Genomic DNA, 16,766 nt, shown 5'->3' with positions numbered 1-16,766 from the left:
ACAGGGAGTCACAAGGGGATAAGCTGATGATGGTAAGTATACAGGCTCTTAAAGGGAAGCCTCGTCAACCTAAACATCAGACCCCTGATGGTAAGCCACGGTCAACATGTTATCTTTGCAAGAGGGAAAGGCATTACGCAAGGGAGTGTAGAAGTAGCGGGACACATAACATTAATAGACCCCCTAGACCTGAATACGAACCACGCTACAATACACATAGTTGGGACCAGGGACCACATAGAAGGGATTATGAGCCGCATAGAGGGGAAACAAGGAAGTACCCACCAAGGAGGGACTGGCAGGCCCCCAAAAACTCAGTTATCCCCCTCACATATTGCAGCTGCCAATGCCCTGTGGGTGGGTCCCACTACACAATAGAGGTTAGGCCACACCTGTAGTCTGCAGCCAGTGAAATTGATTGCTGGCCTTGGTTGTGAACCTGAGGTCATGGTTGATGTAGCTGGTGTAGCACTACCTTTTCTTGTAGACACAGGGGCAGCAAGATCAGTACTAAATTCCACCACAGGTGTAAAAACCACGGGTGAAACGATTTTGGCAATGGGAGTAACGGGAAGGGTGCAGCAATACCCTTTGAGTAGACCTGCAGAGATTACGATAGGGCCATTGTAAACCAAACATTCTTTCCTGTTGGCTGCATCAGCTCCGACTAATCTACTTGGCAGAGACCTGTTGTGTAAAATGTGGTGTGTCATATAATGTACCCCTGAGGGTGTGTTCTTGGATATCCCTGAGAACCATGCACAGGAAGTACAAGATATATTAGACACCCCTCAAAGGCTAATGTTACACTCCACCGTTATAGACACATGTCCATCGCAGGTAGAGGAAATGATCTCGCAAATACCGGGTTCCCTTTGGACCAAAGATGGACAGGACACTGGATTGATGGCGAATGTAGCCCCAGTAGCAGTACAAGTAAAAGATGGCAGGATAGCTCCAAAAATCCCCCAGTATCCTCTGAAACCAGAGGTGGAATTAGGAGTATACCTCGTCATAGAACGGCTGCTACAGCAGGGCATCCTAGTCAGGACGTCCAGCACAGCCAATAGTCCCATCTTCCCTGTGAAAAAGAGTGGGGGGAGGTGTTACAGGCTAGTGCAGGATCTAAGGGGGATAAACAAGATAGTTGAGAGCCAATTCCCCGTAGTGCCCAATCCAGCGGTCATCCTCATGCAAATCCCCTCCACCTCTAAGTTCTTCACTGTCATTGATCTCTGTTCTGCTTTCTTTTCTGTCCCTCTCCACCCTGACAGTCAATACCTCTTTGCCTTCACTTATAGGGGAGTACAGTACACCTGGACTCGTCTTCCCCAAGGTTTCATTGACAGCCCAAGTATTTTCTCCCAGGCCTTACATGACTGCAATCTTTTCAACCTGAGAGTGTGGTCGGTGCTAATACAATATGTTGATGACTTGTTGTTGTGCTCTGACTCATTCGAGTCGTCACTGGCAGACACTAAACAGCTGCTGTTTCATCTCTCCCAGACAGGACACAAGGTTTCAAAGGATAAGTTGCAGTTGTGTCGGACTAAGGTTAAATATATGGGCATTGCTTGACGCAGGGACTTAGGCACCTGACTGCTGATAGAATACAGGCCATATGCGACATGACTCTGCCACAAACTCAGCAACAGATCCGCACTTTCCTTGGAATGTGTGGGTACTGTCAGAACTGGATTCCAGGGTTCTCTATACTGGCACTACAGCTGCAAGAAATGGTCTCCTCGAATAAACCAGAACGGGTCTCTCACACAGATGAGTCTGAATTGGCGTTTGAGAAACTAAAACAGTGCTTGTCACAGGCGCCAGCATTACGTATGCCAGATTATGAGAAGCCCTTTGAATTGTACGGTACTGAAAGAGCTGGGTGCGCGGCAGGAGTCTTAACACAGAAACATGGTGATGCCAGCAGATCGGTAGCCTACTACAGTGCACAGTTGGACACTGTAGCACGGTCTCTCCCCACTTGCCTGCGAAGTGTTGCAGCCATAGCTCTCCTGGTAAGTAAAAGCGAGGATGTAGTGTTAGGACACAACTTGACCATTGGTCCACCTCACTCAGCACAAGTTGCTGAGCTGGTAGCGCTGACCAGAGCATGTGAGCTGGCAAAGGGTAAGTCAGCTAATATATACACAGACTCGAGGTACGCCTTTGGAGTGGTGCATGATTTCGGGGCCCTGTGGCACCTCAGAAATTTCATGACGGCAGCTGGCACACCTGTAGCGCATGTGTCCTACATCAAAAGGCTTCTGACAGCCATACAGGAACCGGACAGAGTGGCTGTTATCAAGTGTAAAGCACACACTTACAACCGAGACCCAATTTCACTTGGTAACAGCCGGGCAGACGAAGCTGCAAAATCAGCAGCAAGCACTACCATACAAACCAAGATCACACAACTGATGACATTTAACATGGTTAACATGCAACAGTTAATTGAAATGCAAAATTTGTGTTCCGTACAAGAGAGGGCAGTCTGGAAGGTGAAGGGATATGGTCAGGAGTCCTCTGGACTTTGGACAGATGGACACGGTAAGCCAGTGGCCCCCAGGGCATATCTCCCAAGCCTAGCTGAGGCGGCACACGGTCTGATTCATCTGGGCAAGGAAGGTATGTGCAAGTTGGTAAGAGCCTACTGGAGTGCACCAGGGTTCTCTTCTCATGCAGGTAAGAAAGCAATGACATGTCTTACTTGCTTGAGGAAGAATATTGGTATCCCTAGAATGATTGAAAGTGATAGGGGTACCCATTTTAGAGGTGAAGTCTTTCAGGTCATGTGCAAACTGATGGGTATTAATAGTAAGCTGCATACTCCATACCGGCCACAGGCGAGTGCGAAGGTGGAGAGAATGAACAGCACTATTAAGAACAAGCTGAGCAAAGTGATGGCTGAAACTAGGTTGTTGTGGCCAGAAGCTTTGCCACTAGTGTTGTACAGCATCAGAACCACTCCCAGGTCACCGCTTAACTTATCACCCTTCAAAGTTCTTTTTGGGTGACAACCTCATGTAATGATAGACCCCCAGGATGATTCGAAGTGCAATAACAAAATAACTGTGAAATATTTGGTTAGGATGAGCCAGCAACTGAGAAACCAGCAAAGGAATCTAAAGCTGGTGAGTCCTGACCTACCGAACAGTAATTGTCATGACATTGAACCTGGGGATTATGTGATGATTCACATTTTTTTACGCTCAGTTTGACTCATAGACAGGTGGGAAGGACCGTATCAAGTTTTGTTGACCAGCACGACAGCACTAAAGGTCGCCGAGAGAGAGACTTGGGTCCACTCGTCCCACTGCAAGAAGGTCGCTGACCCGGAGAAAACTCGTGACAAAGAGTAAGGTGAAGAGAACTTCGAATCACTAGAGAGTCTGTTCCGGGAAAGCTGAGAGGCAGGACTGTTGAATGGCACCTGAGCAAGGAGAACAACAAAATCAAGGACGGTTGTCGTACCTTTTTTTTCTTTTTTCACCCCCCTACTGCATTATTTTCTTTTTCTCTCTTCCTATTTTTGTTTCGTAACTAAATGGAGCCACATAGAGACTGTGGCCCTCATTCCGAGTTGTTCGCTCGCTAGCTGCTTTTAGCAGCATTGCACACGCTAGGCCGCCGCCCTCTGGGAGTGTATCTTAGCATAGTAAAATAGCGAACTAAATATTAGCAGAATTGCTACTAAATAATTCTTAGCAGTTTCTGAGTAGCTCCGGACCTACTCACAGATTGCGATCAGCTCAGTCCATTCAGTTCCTGGTTTGACGTCACAAACACGCCCTGCGTTCGGCCAGCCACTCCCCCGTTTCTCCAGACACTCCCGTGTTTTTCCCTGACACGCCTGCATTTTTTAGCAAACGCCGGGAAAACGCTGAGTTGCCGCCCAGAAACGCCCCTTTCCTGTCAATCATTTACCGAACAGCAGTGCGACTGAAAAGCGCCGCAGAAGCCACAGCAAAACTGCTAAGTTTTGTGTTAAATAACTAAGCGCATGCGCCCTGAGTGCCTTGCGCATCCGCAATTAGCAACAAATCGCAGCATAGCGAAAATCGGCAACGAGCGAACAACTCGGAATGACTCCCTGTGTTCTGGCTTTTTCTTGTGACTCTGTTTTTGATCAGGACAATCTGTTTCTGTGAGGCCCCCAGAGACGTTGAGCAAGGATCTGGAATGGGTTCTGATGGAGAGTACGAATTCATAGGACCACAGGAGCAGCATATCACTCTAGTAAAGGCTGGTATCAGTAAGAGATCTGGTAGTCACGGAGCTCGGAGGCACTGGGAAGGGTTATTGTCTGATGAATATTGTATATGAAGAAATTGCGAAAACATAGTCGAAGATGGGTGCATCCAGAGATGTCAATCAAACAGTAATATTGACATTGGCCGACATCCTTTGAGTGATTACCACTCATTAGAGGGTATGGTCTTAAACAAAACGGAATGCTGGGTGTGCTGACAAGTACCTCAAGGACAGAGTAAGTCGGGATTAGTGCCATATCCTTTAACGATAGATGAGTTACTCGAATGGGAGACCGGTGGACAAGAAATTCAATATATCTAGGCCCCCTAGCTTGAAGCTCCACCAGTACCACGTAGACAGGTCACTATTATGTTTTAATGTGTCCAATTTCCGGAAACCAGGAATTCGGGAAGTGACATGGAATATCCAATGACCTTTTCACATAGAGCTGATAATGTACCTATCAACTCCGAACTTGTACGTAAGATAGCCACAAGTGGGAGGTACTTTTGGTATAGGTATACACGTGGGATGAAAACCCACATCATCCAGCCCGATACTTGTACTGCGCAAATTAAAGAACTGAGGATCGGTTTCTTTATAGGAAAGATATGTGATATGGTGTTGTTGCATTTTGTCCCCTATGTTCTCCCAGACGATGCCTACTTCATATGTTGAAGTAGCTTACTCCGAGCTCTGAAGGGTTGTGTTATATTAGCAGAGTACTACCAGAGGTTATGACCATAGCACATGACAAAATGAAAGACATTCACTGCAATGCTCAGACTCCTTATACTCATACCCATTGTGAACACATCATCAAGAGACACCTCATAGATAGGACAGAGCACGCAGCCTCTGATTTGATCTATGAATCCACCGGGATTCAGTTCATTCTCACATTAGACATCACCCGTACGGCCAGAGGAACTATAAATTATAGGTATATCCATGCGCTAGCAAATTTGATAGATAATATCACTGAGATGTATGATGACACCTTCAGGTATATGGGCAGGGAGTTACAAGCCTACAAGAAGGAGCTGGTCCAGCACAGGATGGTCCTTAATTATGTTACGGCTGTGACAGGTGGGTACTGTGTTACTCTGGCAACTCAATATGGTGTGAAGTGCTGTACGTATATTACGAATAGCACTGACGACCCCACGGAGATCAGCGATCAAAAGATGGACGAGATCTTGCAGTTAAAGTGGGAGTTCAGAAGAAAACACAACTTAACCTTGACAACTGTGGGTAATGAACTAACCGGCTGTGCCTCTTGGTTGAACCCACTCAAATGGTTCTCTGGTTTAGGAGAGTGGGATCAAAATGTAATTGCAAGTGTGGGAAAGTTTCTCCTTTGTATCCTGGGAGTCATCATAATTATTGGTCTGATATTCAGATGTGTTAAAATTTTGACGCGGCGCAAACACAGCACAAATTTGATAAGTCTAAGGAGCGAGGGCATTATTACAGCAGCAGATTTGATTTATGACCCTATCTGCAGAAACAGTGTTATGATAAGGATTGCAAATGAATTTCATGGCCTGTTTCTTTCACCATTTCTTTCTGTTTCCCCCTCTACTCAGAAACTTCCAACCGGAAAAGACATCAACCATACCCACTTTTATGTGAATGTATTTTTGTACGTGTCTTACCCTCATCTCTGCAACCTTCAGTTAATGGCACACATAGTCGATAAACGTTATCCACATATAGTAGCACACACAAGTTTCCCCTACATGTATCATCAGATAAATGTGCTCCCCATTTGTTGGTATAAGAAGCCGAAAAGGTGAGGGTTGAAAGCCCTTGCCTGAAAAGAGCTCAGTAGTGTTTGTTTGCCCATGTACAGACCCTTAATACGGGATGAGAAGGATTTAATGTATACTTCGCAATACCTCGAAGCTTACTGAGAACATATACGGCACGATGATACATGCCCCTCAGACATTAATTCATACATACATGCTTTTTCTATCCCACTAGGCTATACATTTCCCACCTACAACTCTCCCCCGGTCATCCGAACTTTGTATATAATATATAGGTAATATTTTCAGTTTTATTAGTAATGTGGGCAGTTATTGTTGACTGCCAAAGGGTGGACTGTCGAAGTCGAAAATATTATAGCCACACGCATCACATACAAACACCATTCAGAGTTGCCTCTGTGTGGTTGCGTACCAGCCGTGCGTGCGCAAACCCGGATGCTGCGTACATTGGCTCGTGAAGCCCTACATATTAGCATGGGGTATGAGTAAATACGGTAACATACGCATTCGCATAGAAAGGCCCCAAAGACATGTTCAATATTTTATCCATATAGTGCAGAATTTACACATAGGGGTTTATTTACTAAGATTCGTATATTTCAGAATCATGTTCAAGTTCAATCGCGACTGACATCGACAGTGTAAACTTGCAACTTTTTGAATTGATTACGACTCATTTACTAAGCGTTCGTATTCGTATTTTTTCAATCTTCCGATGTCGATGTCATTCGTGCTTTTCTGCTGTTGATTGCGGCCGCGTTTGCTATTTCGCGGCCGCGTTGGGGGTTTTTTTTTACGACTGCGTCACAAGTCTTTTACGGCAGTGATTTGGAATTTGCTGCCGCGTTTTGACTTCTAAGTTTCGTTTACGTCACGCGGCCGTGATTGGTTGTATTCGTAAAGGAGGAGTGTCTGTGCATGTTACTATAAAAACGCCCCAAACACTCCGCACCTCGTGGGTTTAGCTAGTGGAGAGGAGAGAGGAAGGTGTATTTGGAGTTGGTGAGTTTGGTGGAGTTTTTGGTGGATTTGGAGAGGAGTTTGGTGATTGTTGAGTGCTGTACTGTGTGTGTTAGGAGTCTTGTGAACTTTGTAGTATTGTTTTTTCCCAGTTTGTAAACTTTTTTGTCCTTGTTTTATTATTTCAGTCTTTTGTCATTGTTTGTGAGTGAGTGAGCGTGTGTTGGCTGTGTGGTGTGTAGTAGGAGTAGTGGAGGAGTGTGTTTTGTGTTTTCATTTTTCAGTGTTTTATGTTGTTTGTCATGTCCGACTCAGAGGTCAGTGTGGTGGCGGAGGTTAGTGAGGTGGAGGCTGGTAGTGAGGTGGAGGCTGGTAGTGAGGTGGAGGCTGGTAGTGAGGTGGAGGCTGGTAGTGAGGTGGAGGCTGGTAGTGAGGTGGAGGGGGGTAGTGAGAGGGAGGAGGTTAGTGAGGAGGAGGAGGAGGGGGTGCCTGTTGGTGGATTTTCCAGTGATAGTGATGGTGTTGTGGCTCCGCAGCCACGCACCACTACCAAGACTGGCAGGAATATAAAGTTCAGCTATGCTGAAAACATGGCGTTGGTACGTGAGCTGATGAAGCACCATCGCCAGTTGTTTGGTCAGGATGCTGCCAGGGTGTCCTCCCGCAGGAAGTCTGCCCTGTGGGGGCAAGTTATACTTGCTGTAAATAGTGAGGGTGTGGTGAGGCGGACAGAGGACACGTGCCGCAAGCGATTTTACGATATTAAGCGGCGTGTCAAGGCCAAGATGGCCAAAGAGTCCAAATCTGCACGTAGAACCGGAGGTGGGCCACCTTTACGTGTAAGCTATCGGGACTGGGAGGAGCCTGTGCGGGCATTGATTCCTGGCGAGGTGGTGTCTGCTACTCATGTCCGGGATTCGGACCGACCCACGCAGGATGGTAAGTTTGTTTTGTTTTATTGTTCTTAAAATGTGTGTTCAATTTCTTTAATGTAATTGTTAAAGTTTTAATTTTTTTTTTTTTGGCAAAAAACAGATTGCATGCCTATGCTCCCTTAAGGTGTGTTTGTTTTTTGAATGTGTTTTTTTGCTCCTTTTGTTTTTTAATATTTTTTTTAAATAACAAAAACATGTTTTTTTTTTTTATTAAAATTTTTGGAGCAAATTTTTGCGATAATGCTTGAACATGTGTGTTTGTTTTAAAACCTCAAAATGTATTTGTTTTAAGTAAAAACTTAAAAGCGGGGCAATTTTTAAAACATTAAATTATTTTAAAATTGCCAAGTACTGAATCTCTGCAATATCTGAGTCCAAAATCTTTTAGGTATAAACTTTATTGTGTGCCACATCAAGTACATTTTGATATTCAAATAAAAATCATGAATATAGAAGCTCTTAAGCTTATTTTTTTTAGGGAAAGCAAACCAAATAGATGCTTACAGTACATTAATGGTTTTCACTGGTTCATTTGACAAAAAACATGGTAATAATGTTGGGGTCACTTTTTCCACAGTCACACAGACCAGCCGGCCAGACAGGCCTCAGACCAGTCAGGATGATGGTGGTATTGCAGGTAAGTCTTCACTGTAGTCACATATTCTGAAAACACATAGAAGTACAAAATAATAAGGCTAAATTTTGCACCTAGGTTCTGCTTCTGGAAGCCGACCTCCTGTAAGGCGCCCATCACAGGGCTTGGGACACTTACCCAGGAGGCCAACTAAGACACGGCGTCTTGGCTCTGATTCTGCACCTCCATCATCCCCACCCAGGCGAAGACTATCGGCAGTGTCACCCCAGCCACCACTGGCACTATTGGCGAGTTCGCAGAGTGATGAGGCCAGATCACCTCAGTTATCTGGTGAGTAAAAACATAAATTAAACACATAAGCAATAATATACACAGTACACTTAAGATGTTGTTAGTTGGTTTGGAGTTTACATGTTTTCCTCAACAAGCAATGTGATGTAACGTCTTCAATTGCTCAAGGTGCTTTATTAAAAATAGATAAGGTCTTAGTGGATGGTCTAGACAACCTATTTGTATGAAAAGAACAGATTTGAGTATACATTAAGCACACACACGTTCACATTTTTCAAAAATATGAAGACAAATAAATTTTGGGCCCAAAAAAAAAAAATATTACAGTGTTCACACATCGCCCCTGTCCAGTATGTAGATGGCTTACTTGCTCAGCTCCTCTGGACTATACAGGTAAGTAGTCTATATCGTGGTGAGGGGAGGGAATCTAACAGTGTAATGTTGTTGAGGGAAGTTAGTTAGTTGAGGAATATGCTAATTTGACAATGTTTGCGCCTGAGTTGTTTTTTTAATCAAAAAAAGTTATCAATTTTTTAAGTTGCAAAAAAAAAAGAGCTACTAATGCAAAAATGTAGTTTTAGGAATGTAATAATGTGTTGCATTAGCCTTGACAAATTCTAAAAATTACAACATTGCATGTTGCCTACCCCATACAGAGCACAACTTGATGTCCGCCGAGGACCAGCAGGGACCAGAACAACAGCCATCCTTCACACTGCAATTAACAGCTGTGGATCCAAGCATGCCAATCCAGTTGCAGGATATACCCCAACCATCCAGCAGTCCACAACTGCCACAAGCTCCGCCCCCAAGCCAAATTCCGGACGATTTTTGGGCAAGTTGGACAAGCCAACAGGCCCAAAGCAATGCCACCCTGACCCAACATACACAACACCTTGCCAGTCTGCCCCATCATCTACCGCGTATTAGTCGCAACTCGGGCAGACTAATAGTACAAGTAGGGAGAATGGCTACCTCTATGGAGCAAATTAGGGCAGAAAACAGCCAAATGAATGCTAATTTATCCCGCATTATAGATGAACAACAGCGACATCAGCAGGCACTAGTTCAGATAATTCAACACAATCAAGTGGTGAATGAGGCCTTATCCAGGATTGTAGCCAGCCACACTGCTACAAACACTCAGCTGATTGCCAGTTTAAATAATCTGAGCAGCAATATTGCTATGATGGGTGCTCAGCAAGTTACCTCCAGCTCGGGAACCACGACCCCTGTTCAAACGCCAGTAACCTCCCCTGTCCGGCGTTCATCAAGAGCACGTGCCAGTGAGCCAGCACCCAGCACACACAAAAGAAAAAAATAACATAAAACTTTTTGTGCAAATAAATAAAAGAATTTGTAAAAAAAACACATTCCTGTGTCCGTCTCCAAAATTTAAGAAGCTGGTCTGTATGTATGTAGTTATGTTTTTCAAGGGTAATGACTGTAAATGTTTTGTTAGCATCAACTAAGCACAATGGACACACCACTATAAACAACAAACAGTAAGTAACAGAACACACAATAGAAAGTAGAGCAAAGTGTTTAGTGAAGGATAATTACAGCATAATAAAACTTACCTGTAAAATATCGCAGGATCACTTCTTGACGTACCTGCCTCCCTACAATTGTACTCACACTGTCACCAGATGTATCTAACTCCTCTGCTTGCTGACTGCTTTCTCCCTCACCATGTGCCAGATGTTGACTTAAACACAGATTATGGAGAAAACAGCAGCAGAACACAATTCGAGTCACCTTTGAGGGACTATACAACAAAAGGCCACCAGATTTATCAAGACACCGAAAACGTGACTTCAGCACCCCAAAACATCTTTCTATCACATTCCGCGTAGCCTTATGTGCATGATTATAACTGTGTTCAGCAGGAGAATCAGGTAGGGACAATGGAGTAAGGAGCCAAGAGTAGCAGCCGTAACCCCCATCACCTGAAAAACATATATAGTCAACATTAGGACATATGTTAGATTATTCTCTCACCTCCTCCAAAATCTAGGCTGTGGTTAAAAGACATACACACATAACATTTTCAACATACCCAACAGCCAGCCATCAGGCATTTGTCCCTCCTCAAATTTATCGAAGAGCGATGACTGACTGAGGATGAAGGAGTCATGGCAGGCACCAGGGTAACCTGCAACAACACTCATAATTTTTAAGTTTGCATCACAGACCACCTGGACATTAGTTGATTGATCCATATGCCTATTAGTATATATATACTGGCGGCCCTTAGGTGATCTCAGCTGAACGTGTGTGCAATCTATGGCCCCCAGCACATTGGGCATGCCAGCAAGCTCATAGAAAGCTACCCTGACAGCACTCCACTCCGACTCCTCAGTAGGGAAGCAGATTGAGGCTTTAATGTGTGGCTCCAACACATCCAAAACCTGAGTGGACATTAAATAAGCTAAGGTGAGTGTCATGTTAGGTATTCTCTACAATACTGTGGTGTTTCAACTTACACAAGCAACACTTAGCCATAACCGCATATGTATTTTTAGACTCACCTGCATCAAAGATTTTGAAAAGGTGGGCTGTGAGATCCCAATGACGTCGCCTGCCACAGCCTGGAAGCTCCCAGTAGCCATAAAGTGTAACACAGCCAGGAGTTTGTGTAGGCCTGAGACAGAGCGAGAGCGTGCTGTCTCAGGGTCTATGCCCAGTTTGACAAGGTCATACAGGTGAAAAATGTTGTTTCTATTTAGGCGGAACATCTGTATGACCCTATCATCGGACAATGCATTTAGGTTTAAACGACCTCTAAAAAAACGAGGCTGGCGCAGCCTCCGCGGTACCTGGACAACCTGTTGGCCATGTTCACTTACCTGGTCCTGATTCCTGGAATTCTCATGGAGCAGTCTAACGTATCCCACAGCCAACAAAAATCCATTGCCACACACCACAGCCGCCATTTCAGAGTGAGAGAAGTTCAGAATGTGCCTGAAACACTTTTATAGGGCCAAAAAAACAGGTGTGAGTAATGGATAATTCATTTCACATGTAAACGCGGTTTTCAAAGGCTGGCGCGTTTTTTTTTAGGAAAAAAATGCGAATCGTAATTTTTCGCGGCCGCGAAACCATTTTCGCGGCAGCAAATACAATTACGAATGGTTAGTAAATGACCGAGATTCACATCTAAACAGGCGTAATTTGACCGATGGTGTATTCATTCGTAATTTTTCACTTGGACAAGAAAAAAAATACGAATGGCCTCATCACTGCCGTGATTACTGTTTAGTAAATGACCGAGATGCCACTTAGAACAAAAAACGCCATCACGGTCAAAATCGGGAGCTTAGTAAATATACCCCATAGTCTGTACATTCTTCAATGGCAAGTTACTGTGCACACACAAATGAATCAAACCACCCACACGCATTCAAAGGCGATTCTTCTAGAAACTCAATCACAGTGTCTTGAATGTATCAGACTATCTTGTTTACGCAAAGCTTTGTAATCATGGTACATGGACCCTGATCTATGAGGAAGGTAAATACCTTTGGTTGCTCCCATTATTTTAGAGTGTATATTGAGACAACAGATACTGGACTGTCATTGTGTTACTAGAAGCCAGGACAAACAAGAAGACAATATACATCCTACACAAAACACAAGCCAGAACCTTGCTTGTGCAATAACTTGCAAAAACCACTAAATAGCTGACAAATTACAGACCAGACATTTAATGAATGATATACTGTATAACAAGTATATCCTCATACATATAGTCTAAACTCATCCAACCTATGATAATATAAGTATATTTCATAACTAATTGTAATAGCAGGAATGTATATATATGTGTATATATATATCTATATATATCTATATATATATATATATATATATATATATATATATATATATTAGTGATGTGCACCGGAAATTTTTCGGGTTTTGTGTTTTGGTTTTGGATTCGGTTCCGCGGCTGTGTTTTGGATTCGGCCGCGTTTTGGCAAAACCTCCCTGAAATTTTTTTGTCGGATTCGGGTGTGTTTTGGATTCGGGTGTTTTTTTTTACAAAAAACCCTCAAAAACAGCTTAAATCATAGAATTTGGGGGTCATTTTGATCCCATAGTATTATTAACCCCAATAACCATAATTTACACTAATTTCCAGTCTATTCTGAACACCTCACAATATTATTTTTAGTCCTAAAATTTGCACCAAGGTCGCTGGCAAGCTAAGCGACCCAAGTGGCCGACACAAACACCTGGCCCATCTAGGAGTGGCACTGCAGTGTCAGACAGGATGGCAGATTAAAAAAATTGTCCCCAAACAGCACATGATGCAAAGAAAAAAAGAGGCGCAATGAGGTAGCTGTGTGACTAAGCTAAGCGACCCAAGTGGCCAACACAAACACCTGGCCCATCTAGGAGTGGCACTGCAGTGTCAGACAGGATGGCACTTCAAAAAATAGTCCCCAAACAGCACATGATGCAAAGAAAAATGAAAGAAAAAAGAGGTGCAAGATGGAATTGTCCTTGGGCCCTCCCACCCACCCTTAAGTTGTATAAACAGGACATGCACACTTTAACAAACCCATCATTTCAGCGACAGGGTCTGCCACACAACTGTGACTGAAATGACTGGTTGGTTTGGGCCCCCACCAAAAAAGAAGCAATCAATCTCTCCGTGCACAAACTGGCTCTACAGATGCAAGATGTCCCCCTCCTCCTCATCATCCGATTCCTCACCTTTCACTGTGTACATCCCCCTCCTCACAGATTATTAATTCGTCCCCACTGGAATCCACCATCTCAGGTCCCTGTGTACTTTCTGGAGGCAATTGCTGGTGAATGTCTCCACGGAGGAATTGATTATAATTCATTCTGATGATCATCTCCACATTTTCTAGAAGTAACCTTGTACGCCGATTGCTGACAAAGTGAGCGGCTGCACTAAACACTCTTTCGGAGTACACACTGGAGGGGGGGGGGGGGGGCAATTTAGGTAAAATAAAGCCAGTTTATGCAAGGGCCTCCAAATTGCCTCTTTTTCCTACCAGCATACGTACGGACTGTCTGACATGCCTACTTGGATGCGGTCACTCATATAATCCTCCACCATTCTTTCAATGGTGACAGAATCATATGCAGTGACAGTAGACGACATGTCAGTAATTGTTGTCAGGTCCTTCAGTCCGGACCAGATGTCAGCACTCGCTCCAGACTGCCCTGCATCACCGCCAGCAGGTGGGCTCGGAATTCTGAGCCTTTTCCTCGCAGCCCCAGTTGCGGGAGAATGTGAAAGAGGAGCTGTTGACGGGTCACGTTCCGCTTGACTTGACAATTTTCACACCAGCAGGTCTTTGAACCTCTGCAGACTTGTGTCTGCCGGAAAGAGAGATACAACGTAGGTTTTAAATCTAGGATCGAGCACGGTGGTCAAAATGTAGTGCTCTGATTTCAACAGATTGACCACCCGTGAATCCTGGTTAAGCGAATTAAGGGCTCCATCCACAAGTCCCACATGCCTAGCGGAATCGCTGTTTTAGCTCCTCCTTCAATCTATCCAGCCTCTTCTGCAAAAGCCTGATGAGGGGAATGACCTGACTCAGGCTGGCAGTGTCTGAACTGACTTCACGTGTGGCAAGTTCAGAGGGTTGCAGAACCTTGCACAACGTTGAAATCATTCTCCACTGCGCTTGAGTCAGGTGCATTCCCCCTCCTTTGCCTATATCGTAGGTAGCTGTATAGGCTTGAATGGCCTTTTGCTGCTCCTCCATCCTCTGAAGCATATAGAGGGTTGAATTCCACCTCGTTACCACCTCTTGCTTCAGATGATGGCAGGGCAGATTCAGGAGTGTTTGCTGGTGCTCCAGTCTTCGGCATGCGGTGGCTGAATGCCGAAAGTGGCCCGCAATTGTTCGGGCCACCGACAGCATCTCTTGCATGCCCCTGTCGTTTTTTAAATAATTCTGCACCACCAAATTCAATGTATGTGCAAAACATGGGATGTGCTGGAATTTGCCCAGATGTAATGCACGCACAATATTGGTGGCGTTGTCCGATGTCACAAATCCCCAGGAGAGTCCAATTGGGGTAAGCCATTCTGCGACGATCTTCCTCAGTTTCCGTAAGAGGTTGTCAGCTGTGTGCCTTTTATGGAAAGCGGTGATACAAAGCGTAGCCTGCCTAGGAACGAGTTGGCGTTTGCGAGATGCTGCTACTGATGCCGCCACTGCTGTTCTTGCTGCGGGAGGCAATACATCTACCCAGTGGGCTGTCATAGTCATATAGTCCTGAGTCTGCCCTGGTCCACTTGTCCACATGTCCGTGGTTAAGTGGACATTGGGTACAACTGCATATTTTAGGACACTGGTGACTCTTTTTCTGACGTCTGTGTACATTTTCGGTATCGTCTGCCTAGAGAAATGGAACCTAGATGGTAGGGACACAGTAACTCAATCAATTCTCTAGTTCCCTGTGAATTAACGGTGGATGCCGGAAACACGTTTCTCACCACCCAAGCTGCCAAGGCCTGAGTTATCCGCTTTGCAGCAGAATCACTGCTGTGATATTTCATCTTCCTCGCAAAGGACTGTTGGACAGTCAATTGCTTACTGGAAGTAGTACAAGTGGTCTTCCGACATCTCCTCTGGGATGACGATCGACTCCCAGCAGCAACAACAGCAGTGCCAGCAGCAGTAAGCGTTACACTCAAGGATGCATCGGAGGAATCCCAGGCAGTGTCAATTTCCTCCCCAGCTCCAGCAACATCCATATCCTCATCCTGGTGTACTTCAACAGTGACATCTTCAATTTGACTATCAGGAACTGGACTGCGGGTGCTCCTTCCAGCACTTGCAGGGGGCGTGCAAATGGTGGAAGGCGCCACCTCTTCCCGTCCAGTGTTGGGAAGGTCAGGCATTGCAACTGACACAATTGGACTCTCCTTGGGGATTTGCGATTTAGAAGTACGCATAGTTCTTTGCTGTGCTTTTGCCATCTTAACTCTTTTAAGTTTTCTAGCAGGAGGATGAGTGCTTCCATCCTCATGTGAAGCTGAACCACTAGCCATGAACATAGGCCAGGCCCTCAGCCGTTCCTTGCCACTCCGTGTCGTAAATGGCACATTGGCAACTTTACGCTTCTCCTCAGACGATTTTGATTTAGATTTTTGGGTCATTTTACTGAGCTTTATTTTTTTGGATTTTACATGTTCTCTACTATGACATTGGGCATCGGCCTTTGCAGACGACGTTGATGGCATTTCATTGTCTCGGCCATGACTAGTGGCAGCAGCTTCAGCACGAGGTGAAAGTGGATCTTGATCTTTCCCTATTTTACCCTCCACATTTTTATTCTCCAATTTTTAATGTGTGGAATTATATGCCAGTAATATATCAATAGCAATGGCCTACTACTATATATACTGCGCACAACTGAAATGCACCACAGGTATGGATGGATAGTATACTTGACGACACAGAGGTAGGTAGAGCAGTGGCCTACTGTACCGTACTGCTATATATTATATACTGGTGGTCAGCAAACTGTGCAAAACTGAAATGCACCACAGGTATGGATGGAATAGTATACTTGACGACACAGAGGTAGAGCAGTGGACTACTGTACCGTACTGCTATATATTATATACTGGTGGTCAGCAAACTGTGCAAAACTGAAATGCACCACAGGTATGGATGGATAGTATACTTGACGACACAGAGATAGGTAGAGCAGTGGCCTTCTGTACCGTACTGCTATATATTATATACTGGTGGTCAGCAAACTGTGCAAAACTGAAATGCACCACAGGTATGGATGGATAGTATACTTGACGACACAGAGGTAGGTAGAGCAGTGGCCTACTGTACCGTACTGCTATATATTATATACTGGTGGTCAGCAAACTGTGCAAAACTGAAATGCACCACAGGTATGGATGGATAGTATACTTGACGACACAGAGGTAGGTAGAGC

At 44.7% G+C, this 16,766-nt stretch overlaps 1 protein-coding gene and 1 long non-coding RNA gene across 4 annotated transcripts in view; both read right to left on the bottom strand.

The window, feature by feature from the left end:
• The window catches only part of FOXP4 (forkhead box P4), a 306,545-nt gene that overhangs the window by 259,532 nt on the left and 30,247 nt on the right, over positions 1-16,766 (bottom strand). The gene's annotated exons all lie outside the window — the stretch shown is intronic.
• On the bottom strand, positions 8,340-10,473 carry LOC135051061 (uncharacterized). Its single transcript, XR_010242019.1, has 3 exons — positions 10,394-10,473; positions 8,700-8,849; positions 8,340-8,590 (listed from the first exon to the last, which is right to left on the bottom strand). It is a non-coding gene; the product is annotated as an uncharacterized LOC135051061 (long non-coding RNA).

Source organism: Pseudophryne corroboree, chromosome 2, assembly GCF_028390025.1.
Source record: "Pseudophryne corroboree isolate aPseCor3 chromosome 2, aPseCor3.hap2, whole genome shotgun sequence".
Taxonomy (NCBI): Eukaryota; Metazoa; Chordata; class Amphibia; order Anura; family Myobatrachidae; genus Pseudophryne; species Pseudophryne corroboree.
This window is presented reverse-complemented; position numbering and strand designations above follow the sequence as displayed.